Source organism: Salminus brasiliensis, chromosome 13 (assembly GCF_030463535.1).
Source record: "Salminus brasiliensis chromosome 13, fSalBra1.hap2, whole genome shotgun sequence".
Classification (NCBI taxonomy): Eukaryota; Metazoa; Chordata; class Actinopteri; order Characiformes; family Bryconidae; genus Salminus; species Salminus brasiliensis.
In genome coordinates this window covers 15,697,836-15,710,477 of record NC_132890.1, presented here as the reverse complement: position 1 = coordinate 15,710,477, position 12,642 = coordinate 15,697,836, and the positions used below count along the sequence as shown (strand labels likewise).

General features: G+C 46.5%; 9 non-coding genes across 9 annotated transcripts; all 9 read left to right on the top strand.

Moving 5' to 3' along the window:
* The first annotated feature begins 186 nt into the window (after positions 1–186).
* On the top strand, positions 187–305 carry LOC140576264 (5S ribosomal RNA). Its single transcript, XR_011981486.1, has one exon. It is a non-coding gene; the product is annotated as a 5S ribosomal RNA (ribosomal RNA).
* Positions 306–1,695: 1,390 nt separating this feature from the next.
* LOC140576263 (5S ribosomal RNA) lies at positions 1,696–1,814 on the top strand. Its single transcript, XR_011981485.1, has one exon. It is a non-coding gene; the product is annotated as a 5S ribosomal RNA (ribosomal RNA).
* Positions 1,815–3,203: 1,389 nt separating this feature from the next.
* On the top strand, positions 3,204–3,322 carry LOC140576262 (5S ribosomal RNA). Its single transcript, XR_011981484.1, has one exon. It is a non-coding gene; the product is annotated as a 5S ribosomal RNA (ribosomal RNA).
* Positions 3,323–4,700: 1,378 nt separating this feature from the next.
* LOC140576261 (5S ribosomal RNA) lies at positions 4,701–4,819 on the top strand. Its single transcript, XR_011981483.1, has one exon. It is a non-coding gene; the product is annotated as a 5S ribosomal RNA (ribosomal RNA).
* Positions 4,820–6,197: 1,378 nt separating this feature from the next.
* Positions 6,198–6,316, top strand: LOC140575719 (5S ribosomal RNA). The gene has a single exon (XR_011980984.1). It is a non-coding gene; the product is annotated as a 5S ribosomal RNA (ribosomal RNA).
* A 1,388-nt stretch (positions 6,317–7,704) lies between these two features.
* LOC140575718 (5S ribosomal RNA) lies at positions 7,705–7,823 on the top strand. The gene has a single exon (XR_011980983.1). It is a non-coding gene; the product is annotated as a 5S ribosomal RNA (ribosomal RNA).
* A 1,390-nt stretch (positions 7,824–9,213) lies between these two features.
* LOC140576260 (5S ribosomal RNA) lies at positions 9,214–9,332 on the top strand. Its single transcript, XR_011981482.1, has one exon. It is a non-coding gene; the product is annotated as a 5S ribosomal RNA (ribosomal RNA).
* A 1,389-nt stretch (positions 9,333–10,721) lies between these two features.
* On the top strand, positions 10,722–10,840 carry LOC140575717 (5S ribosomal RNA). Its single transcript, XR_011980982.1, has one exon. It is a non-coding gene; the product is annotated as a 5S ribosomal RNA (ribosomal RNA).
* A 1,390-nt stretch (positions 10,841–12,230) lies between these two features.
* Positions 12,231–12,349, top strand: LOC140576258 (5S ribosomal RNA). The gene has a single exon (XR_011981481.1). It is a non-coding gene; the product is annotated as a 5S ribosomal RNA (ribosomal RNA).
* Positions 12,350–12,642: the final 293 nt, after the last annotated feature.

The window sequence follows — 12,642 nt, the reverse complement described above, 5'->3', positions numbered from 1 at the left end:
TTTTTTGTGAAAAGAGAAGGAGGACAGGAGAGAGCAATGAAATGTGTGATTGGTTTGAATGAGCTTGGTGGGGTTGCTTTGGAAGTAAGAAAGGAGGGCGAGTAAATGTGTGTCCCCTGTAGTGTGGAAAAGGCAGCCGTCTTTTGCCGCATGCTGATAAATAGGCTGAGTGGAAGCAGCGCTCTCGCTTACGGCCATACCACCCTGAGCACGCCCGATCTCGTCTGATCTCGGAAGCTAAGCAGGGTCGGGCCTGGTTAGTACTTGGATGGGAGACCGCCTGGGAATACCAGGTGCTGTAAGCTTTTGCCATCCTCAAGCACTTACATGCACATTCTTTCACTTGCTTTTCTTACTTTTACTCCATCTTACTTTACGCTTTCACAAATCTACAACGCATTACCCTTTCTTTTACATGTACGTCCTTGTGTTACATTTCATACGGTCTTTGGAGTCTTCAGAGTCGAAACATTTCAGCGTCAGATGCCGTTTAAGCCCACCTGCATGGCCTGCCATGGGATGGAAACCAATCAGTTGTAGTTTGGCTTAATTATAGCCAGTTGCTCTCAAAACAAAACACTGGAAAATATTCAACAAGAACTCTGTGGAGGGAATGCTGTGGATAAAAGTAACCCAAGCCTGCCAGTAGGGGTCAGTGTACGTTTGAGGAAACTGACAACATGGGGGGGAAAGTCTGTTACAGGATGTCAACGCAGAGCAGAACTACAACCAATCACAGTTACAGCTCATGGGTGGGACAAGCCCAATATTTGCTGTTAAAAACAAACAAACAAACAAAAAAACACCTGCTAATTTAGATCACTTACTTAGGTCACATTAAAGCAACACATCACGAAAGGGAGTGAGCCGTGGGGCAATAACAGCACCGTTTCGTCACAGCCGTGATGTTTATTTCACCGTTACACGCAACCTCAAGTCATGGGCCGCCATTCATGGGTCCCCGTTCTCGTTTCGGGGGGCTGATTTCCAGTTGTATTGAGTTTTTTTAAAATTCTCCTCCCAGACCTGCCTGCATCTACAACAGTTGTTCTTTTGTCCCCCTAAAGCTTCACAGAGCTCTTTGAACTTGACATGGCGACGCCACTTCCCTAAGTCAAAAGGCTGGCTGGCCCACTCAGCCCGAGCCTGCTTCACCGGCATCCCTGCGACTCGCAACTCACCTCAGAGCGATGCTTCGCCCGGCGTGCTAGCGTGAGCTTTTTTCTTTTTTTTTTTTTTGCCCGGCTTCCATATTGGTAGGAAGTAGCCTCTGCATTTATCCCGTATTCCTGTTGTACCTTAGTATGTGGAATTTAGGGGTGTAAATAAAAGGAGCCAAGACAGTTGAGAAAGATTTGTGATTTTGTAATTGTCCCGTTTCACAAGCCCATTCGACTCATGTGGCTTATGTGACTTTTATGTTGACAAGGCCGAGTCTGGCGGCCGGCGTTAGCCTTTGTTGCTGAATGTTCAAGTGTCAGCCAAAAGAGCAAGTTTTGTTGTTTTATTTTTTTTGTGAAAAGAGAAGGAGGACAGGAGAGAGCAATGAAATGTGTGATTGGTTTGAATGAGCTTGGTGGGGTTGCTTTGGAAGTAAGAAAGGAGGGCGAGTAAATGTGTGTCCCCTGTAGTGTGGAAAAGGCAGCCGTCTTTTGCCGCATGCTGATAAATAGGCTGAGTGGAAGCAGCGCTCTCGCTTACGGCCATACCACCCTGAGCACGCCCGATCTCGTCTGATCTCGGAAGCTAAGCAGGGTCGGGCCTGGTTAGTACTTGGATGGGAGACCGCCTGGGAATACCAGGTGCTGTAAGCTTTTGCCATCCTCAAGCACTTACATGCACATTCTTTCACTTGCTTTTCTTACTTTTACTCCATCTTACTTTACGCTTTCACAAATCTACAACGCATTACCCTTTCTTTTACATGTACGTCCTTGTGTTACATTTCATACGGTCTTTGGAGTCTTCAGAGTCGAAACATTTCAGCGTCAGATGCCGTTTAAGCCCACCTGCATGGCCTGCCATGGGATGGAAACCAATCAGTTGTAGTTTGGCTTAATTATAGCCAGTTGCTCTCAAAACAAAACACTGGAAAATATTCAACAAGAACTCTGTGGAGGGAATGCTGTGGATAAAAGTAACCCAAGCCTGCCAGTAGGGGTCAGTGTACGTTTGAGGAAACTGACAACATGGGGGGGAAAGTCTGTTACAGGATGTCAACGCAGAGCAGAACTACAACCAATCACAGTTACAGCTCATGGGTGGGACAAGCCCAATATTTGCTGTTAAAAACAAACAAACAAACAAAAAAACACCTGCTAATTTAGATCACTTACTTAGGTCACATTAAAGCAACACATCACGAAAGGGAGTGAGCCGTGGGGCAATAACAGCACCGTTTCGTCACAGCCGTGATGTTTATTTCACCGTTACACGCAACCTCAAGTCATGGGCCGCCATTCATGGGTCCCCGTTCTCGTTTCGGGGGGCTGATTTCCAGTTGTATTGAGTTTTTTTAAAATTCTCCTCCCAGACCTGCCTGCATCTACAACAGTTGTTCTTTTGTCCCCCTAAAGCTTCACAGAGCTCTTTGAACTTGACATGGCGACGCCACTTCCCTAAGTCAAAAGGCTGGCTGGCCCACTCAGCCCGAGCCTGCTTCACCGGCATCCCTGCGACTCGCAACTCACCTCAGAGCGATGCTTCGCCCGGCGTGCTAGCGTGAGCTTTTTTCTTTTTTTTTTTTTGCCCGGCTTCCATATTGGTAGGAAGTAGCCTCTGCATTTATCCCGTATTCCTGTTGTACCTTAGTATGTGGAATTTAGGGGTGTAAATAAAAGGAGCCAAGACAGTTGAGAAAGATTTGTGATTTTGTAATTGTCCCGTTTCACAAGCCCATTCGACTCATGTGGCTTATGTGACTTTTATGTTGACAAGGCCGAGTCTGGCGGCCGGCGTTAGCCTTTGTTGCTGAATGTTCAAGTGTCAGCCAAAAGAGCAAGTTTTGTTGTTTTATTTTTTTTGTGAAAAGAGAAGGAGGACAGGAGAGAGCAATGAAATGTGTGATTGGTTTGAATGAGCTTGGTGGGGTTGCTTTGGAAGTAAGAAAGGAGGGCGAGTAAATGTGTGTCCCCTGTAGTGTGGAAAAGGCAGCCGTCTTTTGCCGCATGCTTATAAATAGGCTGAGTGGAAGCAGCGCTCTCGCTTACGGCCATACCACCCTGAGCACGCCCGATCTCGTCTGATCTCGGAAGCTAAGCAGGGTCGGGCCTGGTTAGTACTTGGATGGGAGACCGCCTGGGAATACCAGGTGCTGTAAGCTTTTGCCATCCTCAAGCACATTCTTTCACTTGCTTTTCTTACTTTTACTCCATCTTACTTTACGCTTTCACAAATCTACAACGCATTACCCTTTCTTTTACATGTACGTCCTTGTGTTACATTTCATACGGTCTTTGGAGTCTTCAGAGTCGAAACATTTCAGCGTCAGATGCCGTTTAAGCCCACCTGCATGGCCTGCCATGGGATGGAAACCAATCAGTTGTAGTTTGGCTTAATTATAGCCAGTTGCTCTCAAAACAAAACACTGGAAAATATTCAACAAGAACTCTGTGGAGGGAATGCTGTGGATAAAAGTAACCCAAGCCTGCCAGTAGGGGTCAGTGTACGTTTGAGGAAACTGACAACATGGGGGGGAAAGTCTGTTACAGGATGTCAACGCAGAGCAGAACTACAACCAATCACAGTTACAGCTCATGGGTGGGACAAGCCCAATATTTGCTGTTAAAAACAAACAAACAAACAAAAAAACACCTGCTAATTTAGATCACTTACTTAGGTCACATTAAAGCAACACATCACGAAAGGGAGTGAGCCGTGGGGCAATAACAGCACCGTTTCGTCACAGCCGTGATGTTTATTTCACCGTTACACGCAACCTCAAGTCATGGGCCGCCATTCATGGGTCCCCGTTCTCGTTTCGGGGGGCTGATTTCCAGTTGTATTGAGTTTTTTTTAAATTCTCCTCCCAGACCTGCCTGCATCTACAACAGTTGTTCTTTTGTCCCCCTAAAGCTTCACAGAGCTCTTTGAACTTGACATGGCGACGCCACTTCCCTAAGTCAAAAGGCTGGCTGGCCCACTCAGCCCGAGCCTGCTTCACCGGCATCCCTGCGACTCGCAACTCACCTCAGAGCGATGCTTCGCCCGGCGTGCTAGCGTGAGCTTTTTTCTTTTTTTTTTTTTGCCCGGCTTCCATATTGGTAGGAAGTAGCCTCTGCATTTATCCCGTATTCCTGTTGTACCTTAGTATGTGGAATTTAGGGGTGTAAATAAAAGGAGCCAAGACAGTTGAGAAAGATTTGTGATTTTGTAATTGTCCCGTTTCACAAGCCCATTCGACTCATGTGGCTTATGTGACTTTTATGTTGACAAGGCCGAGTCTGGCGGCCGGCGTTAGCCTTTGTTGCTGAATGTTCAAGTGTCAGCCAAAAGAGCAAGTTTTGTTGTTTTATTTTTTTGTGAAAAGAGAAGGAGGACAGGAGAGAGCAATGAAATGTGTGATTGGTTTGAATGAGCTTGGTGGGGTTGCTTTGGAAGTAAGAAAGGAGGGCGAGTAAATGTGTGTCCCCTGTAGTGTGGAAAAGGCAGCCGTCTTTTGCCGCATGCTGATAAATAGGCTGAGTGGAAGCAGCGCTCTCGCTTACGGCCATACCACCCTGAGCACGCCCGATCTCGTCTGATCTCGGAAGCTAAGCAGGGTCGGGCCTGGTTAGTACTTGGATGGGAGACCGCCTGGGAATACCAGGTGCTGTAAGCTTTTGCCATCCTCAAGCACATTCTTTCACTTGCTTTTCTTACTTTTACTCCATCTTACTTTACGCTTTCACAAATCTACAACGCATTACCCTTTCTTTTACATGTACGTCCTTGTGTTACATTTCATACGGTCTTTGGAGTCTTCAGAGTCGAAACATTTCAGCGTCAGATGCCGTTTAAGCCCACCTGCATGGCCTGCCATGGGATGGAAACCAATCAGTTGTAGTTTGGCTTAATTATAGCCAGTTGCTCTCAAAACAAAACACTGGAAAATATTCAACAAGAACTCTGTGGAGGGAATGCTGTGGATAAAAGTAACCCAAGCCTGCCAGTAGGGGTCAGTGTACGTTTGAGGAAACTGACAACATGGGGGGGAAAGTCTGTTACAGGATGTCAACGCAGAGCAGAACTACAACCAATCACAGTTACAGCTCATGGGTGGGACAAGCCCAATATTTGCTGTTAAAAACAAACAAACAAACAAAAAAACACCTGCTAATTTAGATCACTTACTTAGGTCACATTAAAGCAACACATCACGAAAGGGAGTGAGCCGTGGGGCAATAACAGCACCGTTTCGTCACAGCCGTGATGTTTATTTCACCGTTACACGCAACCTCAAGTCATGGGCCGCCATTCATGGGTCCCCGTTCTCGTTTCGGGGGGCTGATTTCCAGTTGTATTGAGTTTTTTTTAAATTCTCCTCCCAGACCTGCCTGCATCTACAACAGTTGTTCTTTTGTCCCCCTAAAGCTTCACAGAGCTCTTTGAACTTGACATGGCGACGCCACTTCCCTAAGTCAAAAGGCTGGCTGGCCCACTCAGCCCGAGCCTGCTTCACCGGCATCCCTGCGACTCGCAACTCACCTCAGAGCGATGCTTCGCCCGGCGTGCTAGCGTGAGCTTTTTTCTTTTTTTTTTTTTGCCCGGCTTCCATATTGGTAGGAAGTAGCCTCTGCATTTATCCCGTATTCCTGTTGTACCTTAGTATGTGGAATTTAGGGGTGTAAATAAAAGGAGCCAAGACAGTTGAGAAAGATTTGTGATTTTGTAATTGTCCCGTTTCACAAGCCCATTCGACTCATGTGGCTTATGTGACTTTTATGTTGACAAGGCCGAGTCTGGCGGCCGGCGTTAGCCTTTGTTGCTGAATGTTCAAGTGTCAGCCAAAAGAGCAAGTTTTGTTGTTTTATTTTTTTGTGAAAAGAGAAGGAGGACAGGAGAGAGCAATGAAATGTGTGATTGGTTTGAATGAGCTTGGTGGGGTTGCTTTGGAAGTAAGAAAGGAGGGCGAGTAAATGTGTGTCCCCTGTAGTGTGGAAAAGGCAGCCGTCTTTTGCCGCATGCTTATAAATAGGCTGAGTGGAAGCAGTGCTCTCGCTTACGGCCATACCACCCTGAGCACGCCCGATCTTGTCTGATCTCGGAAGCTAAGCAGGGTCGGGCCTGGTTAGTACTTGGATGGGAGACCACCTGGGAATACCGGGTGCTGTAAGCTTTTGCCATCCTCAAGCACTTACATGCACATTCTTTCACTTGCTTTTCTTACTTTTACTCCATCTTACTTTACGCTTTCACAAATCTACAACGCATTACCCTTTCTTTTACATGTACGTCCTTGTGTTACATTTCATACGGTCTTTGGAGTCTTCAGAGTCGAAACATTTCAGCGTCAGATGCCGTTTAAGCCCACCTGCATGGCCTGCCATGGGATGGAAACCAATCAGTTGTAGTTTGGCTTAATTATAGCCAGTTGCTCTCAAAACAAAACACTGGAAAATATTCAACAAGAACTCTGTGGAGGGAATGCTGTGGATAAAAGTAACCCAAGCCTGCCAGTAGGGGTCAGTGTACGTTTGAGGAAACTGACAACATGGGGGGGAAAGTCTGTTACAGGATGTCAACGCAGAGCAGAACTACAACCAATCACAGTTACAGCTCATGGGTGGGACAAGCCCAATATTTGCTGTTAAAAACAAACAAACAAACAAAAAAACACCTGCTAATTTAGATCACTTACTTAGGTCACATTAAAGCAACACATCACGAAAGGGAGTGAGCCGTGGGGCAATAACAGCACCGTTTCGTCACAGCCGTGATGTTTATTTCACCGTTACACGCAACCTCAAGTCATGGGCCGCCATTCATGGGTCCCCGTTCTCGTTTCGGGGGGCTGATTTCCAGTTGTATTGAGTTTTTTTAAAATTCTCCTCCCAGACCTGCCTGCATCTACAACAGTTGTTCTTTTGTCCCCCTAAAGCTTCACAGAGCTCTTTGAACTTGACATGGCGACGCCACTTCCCTAAGTCAAAAGGCTGGCTGGCCCACTCAGCCCGAGCCTGCTTCACCGGCATCCCTGCGACTCGCAACTCACCTCAGAGCGATGCTTCGCCCGGCGTGCTAGCGTGAGCTTTTTTCTTTTTTTTTTTTTGCCCGGCTTCCATATTGGTAGGAAGTAGCCTCTGCATTTATCCCGTATTCCTGTTGTACCTTAGTATGTGGAATTTAGGGGTGTAAATAAAAGGAGCCAAGACAGTTGAGAAAGATTTGTGATTTTGTAATTGTCCCGTTTCACAAGCCCATTCGACTCATGTGGCTTATGTGACTTTTATGTTGACAAGGCCGAGTCTGGCGGCCGGCGTTAGCCTTTGTTGCTGAATGTTCAAGTGTCAGCCAAAAGAGCAAGTTTTGTTGTTTTATTTTTTTGTGAAAAGAGAAGGAGGACAGGAGAGAGCAATGAAATGTGTGATTGGTTTGAATGAGCTTGGTGGGGTTGCTTTGGAAGTAAGAAAGGAGGGCGAGTAAATGTGTGTCCCCTGTAGTGTGGAAAAGGCAGCCGTCTTTTGCCGCATGCTTATAAATAGGCTGAGTGGAAGCAGTGCTCTCGCTTACGGCCATACCACCCTGAGCACGCCCGATCTTGTCTGATCTCGGAAGCTAAGCAGGGTCGGGCCTGGTTAGTACTTGGATGGGAGACCACCTGGGAATACCGGGTGCTGTAAGCTTTTGCCATCCTCAAGCACTTACATGCACATTCTTTCACTTGCTTTTCTTACTTTTACTCCATCTTACTTTACGCTTTCACAAATCTACAACGCATTACCCTTTCTTTTACATGTACGTCCTTGTGTTACATTTCATACGGTCTTTGGAGTCTTCAGAGTCGAAACATTTCAGCGTCAGATGCCGTTTAAGCCCACCTGCATGGCCTGCCATGGGATGGAAACCAATCAGTTGTAGTTTGGCTTAATTATAGCCAGTTGCTCTCAAAACAAAACACTGGAAAATATTCAACAAGAACTCTGTGGAGGGAATGCTGTGGATAAAAGTAACCCAAGCCTGCCAGTAGGGGTCAGTGTACGTTTGAGGAAACTGACAACATGGGGGGGAAAGTCTGTTACAGGATGTCAACGCAGAGCAGAACTACAACCAATCACAGTTACAGCTCATGGGTGGGACAAGCCCAATATTTGCTGTTAAAAACAAACAAACAAACAAAAAAACACCTGCTAATTTAGATCACTTACTTAGGTCACATTAAAGCAACACATCACGAAAGGGAGTGAGCCGTGGGGCAATAACAGCACCGTTTCGTCACAGCCGTGATGTTTATTTCACCGTTACACGCAACCTCAAGTCATGGGCCGCCATTCATGGGTCCCCGTTCTCGTTTCGGGGGGCTGATTTCCAGTTGTATTGAGTTTTTTTAAAATTCTCCTCCCAGACCTGCCTGCATCTACAACAGTTGTTCTTTTGTCCCCCTAAAGCTTCACAGAGCTCTTTGAACTTGACATGGCGACGCCACTTCCCTAAGTCAAAAGGCTGGCTGGCCCACTCAGCCCGAGCCTGCTTCACCGGCATCCCTGCGACTCGCAACTCACCTCAGAGCGATGCTTCGCCCGGCGTGCTAGCGTGAGCTTTTTTCTTTTTTTTTTTTTTGCCCGGCTTCCATATTGGTAGGAAGTAGCCTCTGCATTTATCCCGTATTCCTGTTGTACCTTAGTATGTGGAATTTAGGGGTGTAAATAAAAGGAGCCAAGACAGTTGAGAAAGATTTGTGATTTTGTAATTGTCCCGTTTCACAAGCCCATTCGACTCATGTGGCTTATGTGACTTTTATGTTGACAAGGCCGAGTCTGGCGGCCGGCGTTAGCCTTTGTTGCTGAATGTTCAAGTGTCAGCCAAAAGAGCAAGTTTTGTTGTTTTATTTTTTTTGTGAAAAGAGAAGGAGGACAGGAGAGAGCAATGAAATGTGTGATTGGTTTGAATGAGCTTGGTGGGGTTGCTTTGGAAGTAAGAAAGGAGGGCGAGTAAATGTGTGTCCCCTGTAGTGTGGAAAAGGCAGCCGTCTTTTGCCGCATGCTGATAAATAGGCTGAGTGGAAGCAGCGCTCTCGCTTACGGCCATACCACCCTGAGCACGCCCGATCTCGTCTGATCTCGGAAGCTAAGCAGGGTCGGGCCTGGTTAGTACTTGGATGGGAGACCGCCTGGGAATACCAGGTGCTGTAAGCTTTTGCCATCCTCAAGCACTTACATGCACATTCTTTCACTTGCTTTTCTTACTTTTACTCCATCTTACTTTACGCTTTCACAAATCTACAACGCATTACCCTTTCTTTTACATGTACGTCCTTGTGTTACATTTCATACGGTCTTTGGAGTCTTCAGAGTCGAAACATTTCAGCGTCAGATGCCGTTTAAGCCCACCTGCATGGCCTGCCATGGGATGGAAACCAATCAGTTGTAGTTTGGCTTAATTATAGCCAGTTGCTCTCAAAACAAAACACTGGAAAATATTCAACAAGAACTCTGTGGAGGGAATGCTGTGGATAAAAGTAACCCAAGCCTGCCAGTAGGGGTCAGTGTACGTTTGAGGAAACTGACAACATGGGGGGGAAAGTCTGTTACAGGATGTCAACGCAGAGCAGAACTACAACCAATCACAGTTACAGCTCATGGGTGGGACAAGCCCAATATTTGCTGTTAAAAACAAACAAACAAACAAAAAAACACCTGCTAATTTAGATCACTTACTTAGGTCACATTAAAGCAACACATCACGAAAGGGAGTGAGCCGTGGGGCAATAACAGCACCGTTTCGTCACAGCCGTGATGTTTATTTCACCGTTACACGCAACCTCAAGTCATGGGCCGCCATTCATGGGTCCCCGTTCTCGTTTCGGGGGGCTGATTTCCAGTTGTATTGAGTTTTTTTAAAATTCTCCTCCCAGACCTGCCTGCATCTACAACAGTTGTTCTTTTGTCCCCCTAAAGCTTCACAGAGCTCTTTGAACTTGACATGGCGACGCCACTTCCCTAAGTCAAAAGGCTGGCTGGCCCACTCAGCCCGAGCCTGCTTCACCGGCATCCCTGCGACTCGCAACTCACCTCAGAGCGATGCTTCGCCCGGCGTGCTAGCGTGAGCTTTTTTCTTTTTTTTTTTTTGCCCGGCTTCCATATTGGTAGGAAGTAGCCTCTGCATTTATCCCGTATTCCTGTTGTACCTTAGTATGTGGAATTTAGGGGTGTAAATAAAAGGAGCCAAGACAGTTGAGAAAGATTTGTGATTTTGTAATTGTCCCGTTTCACAAGCCCATTCGACTCATGTGGCTTATGTGACTTTTATGTTGACAAGGCCGAGTCTGGCGGCCGGCGTTAGCCTTTGTTGCTGAATGTTCAAGTGTCAGCCAAAAGAGCAAGTTTTGTTGTTTTATTTTTTTTGTGAAAAGAGAAGGAGGACAGGAGAGAGCAATGAAATGTGTGATTGGTTTGAATGAGCTTGGTGGGGTTGCTTTGGAAGTAAGAAAGGAGGGCGAGTAAATGTGTGTCCCCTGTAGTGTGGAAAAGGCAGCCGTCTTTTGCCGCATGCTTATAAATAGGCTGAGTGGAAGCAGTGCTCTCGCTTACGGCCATACCACCCTGAGCACGCCCGATCTTGTCTGATCTCGGAAGCTAAGCAGGGTCGGGCCTGGTTAGTACTTGGATGGGAGACCACCTGGGAATACCGGGTGCTGTAAGCTTTTGCCATCCTCAAGCACTTACATGCACATTCTTTCACTTGCTTTTCTTACTTTTACTCCATCTTACTTTACGCTTTCACAAATCTACAACGCATTACCCTTTCTTTTACATGTACGTCCTTGTGTTACATTTCATACGGTCTTTGGAGTCTTCAGAGTCGAAACATTTCAGCGTCAGATGCCGTTTAAGCCCACCTGCATGGCCTGCCATGGGATGGAAACCAATCAGTTGTAGTTTGGCTTAATTATAGCCAGTTGCTCTCAAAACAAAACACTGGAAAATATTCAACAAGAACTCTGTGGAGGGAATGCTGTGGATAAAAGTAACCCAAGCCTGCCAGTAGGGGTCAGTGTACGTTTGAGGAAACTGACAACATGGGGGGGAAAGTCTGTTACAGGATGTCAACGCAGAGCAGAACTACAACCAATCACAGTTACAGCTCATGGGTGGGACAAGCCCAATATTTGCTGTTAAAAACAAACAAACAAACAAAAAAACACCTGCTAATTTAGATCACTTACTTAGGTCACATTAAAGCAACACATCACGAAAGGGAGTGAGCCGTGGGGCAATAACAGCACCGTTTCGTCACAGCCGTGATGTTTATTTCACCGTTACACGCAACCTCAAGTCATGGGCCGCCATTCATGGGTCCCCGTTCTCGTTTCGGGGGGCTGATTTCCAGTTGTATTGAGTTTTTTTAAAATTCTCCTCCCAGACCTGCCTGCATCTACAACAGTTGTTCTTTTGTCCCCCTAAAGCTTCACAGAGCTCTTTGAACTTGACATGGCGACGCCACTTCCCTAAGTCAAAAGGCTGGCTGGCCCACTCAGCCCGAGCCTGCTTCACCGGCATCCCTGCGACTCGCAACTCACCTCAGAGCGATGCTTCGCCCGGCGTGCTAGCGTGAGCTTTTTTCTTTTTTTTTTTTTTGCCCGGCTTCCATATTGGTAGGAAGTAGCCTCTGCATTTATCCCGTATTCCTGTTGTACCTTAGTATGTGGAATTTAGGGGTGTAAATAAAAGGAGCCAAGACAGTTGAGAAAGATTTGTGATTTTGTAATTGTCCCGTTTCACAAGCCCATTCGACTCATGTGGCTTATGTGACTTTTATGTTGACAAGGCCGAGTCTGGCGGCCGGCGTTAGCCTTTGTTGCTGAATGTTCAAGTGTCAGCCAAAAGAGCAAGTTTTGTTGTTTTATTTTTTTTGTGAAAAGAGAAGGAGGACAGGAGAGAGCAATGAAATGTGTGATTGGTTTGAATGAGCTTGGTGGGGTTGCTTTGGAAGTAAGAAAGGAGGGCGAGTAAATGTGTGTCCCCTGTAGTGTGGAAAAGGCAGCCGTCTTTTGCCGCATGCTGATAAATAGGCTGAGTGGAAGCAGCGCTCTCGCTTACGGCCATACCACCCTGAGCACGCCCGATCTCGTCTGATCTCGGAAGCTAAGCAGGGTCGGGCCTGGTTAGTACTTGGATGGGAGACCGCCTGGGAATACCAGGTGCTGTAAGCTTTTGCCATCCTCAAGCACTTACATGCACATTCTTTCACTTGCTTTTCTTACTTTTACTCCATCTTACTTTACGCTTTCACAAATCTACAACGCATTACCCTTTCTTTTACATGTACGTCCTTGTGTTACATTTCATACGGTCTTTGGAGTCTTCAGAGTCGAAACATTTCAGCGTCAGATGCCGTTTAAGCCCACCTGCATGGCCTGCCATGGGATGGAAACCAATCAGTTGTAGTTTGGCTTAATTATAGCCAGTTGCTCTCAAAACAAAACACTGGAAAATATTCAACAAG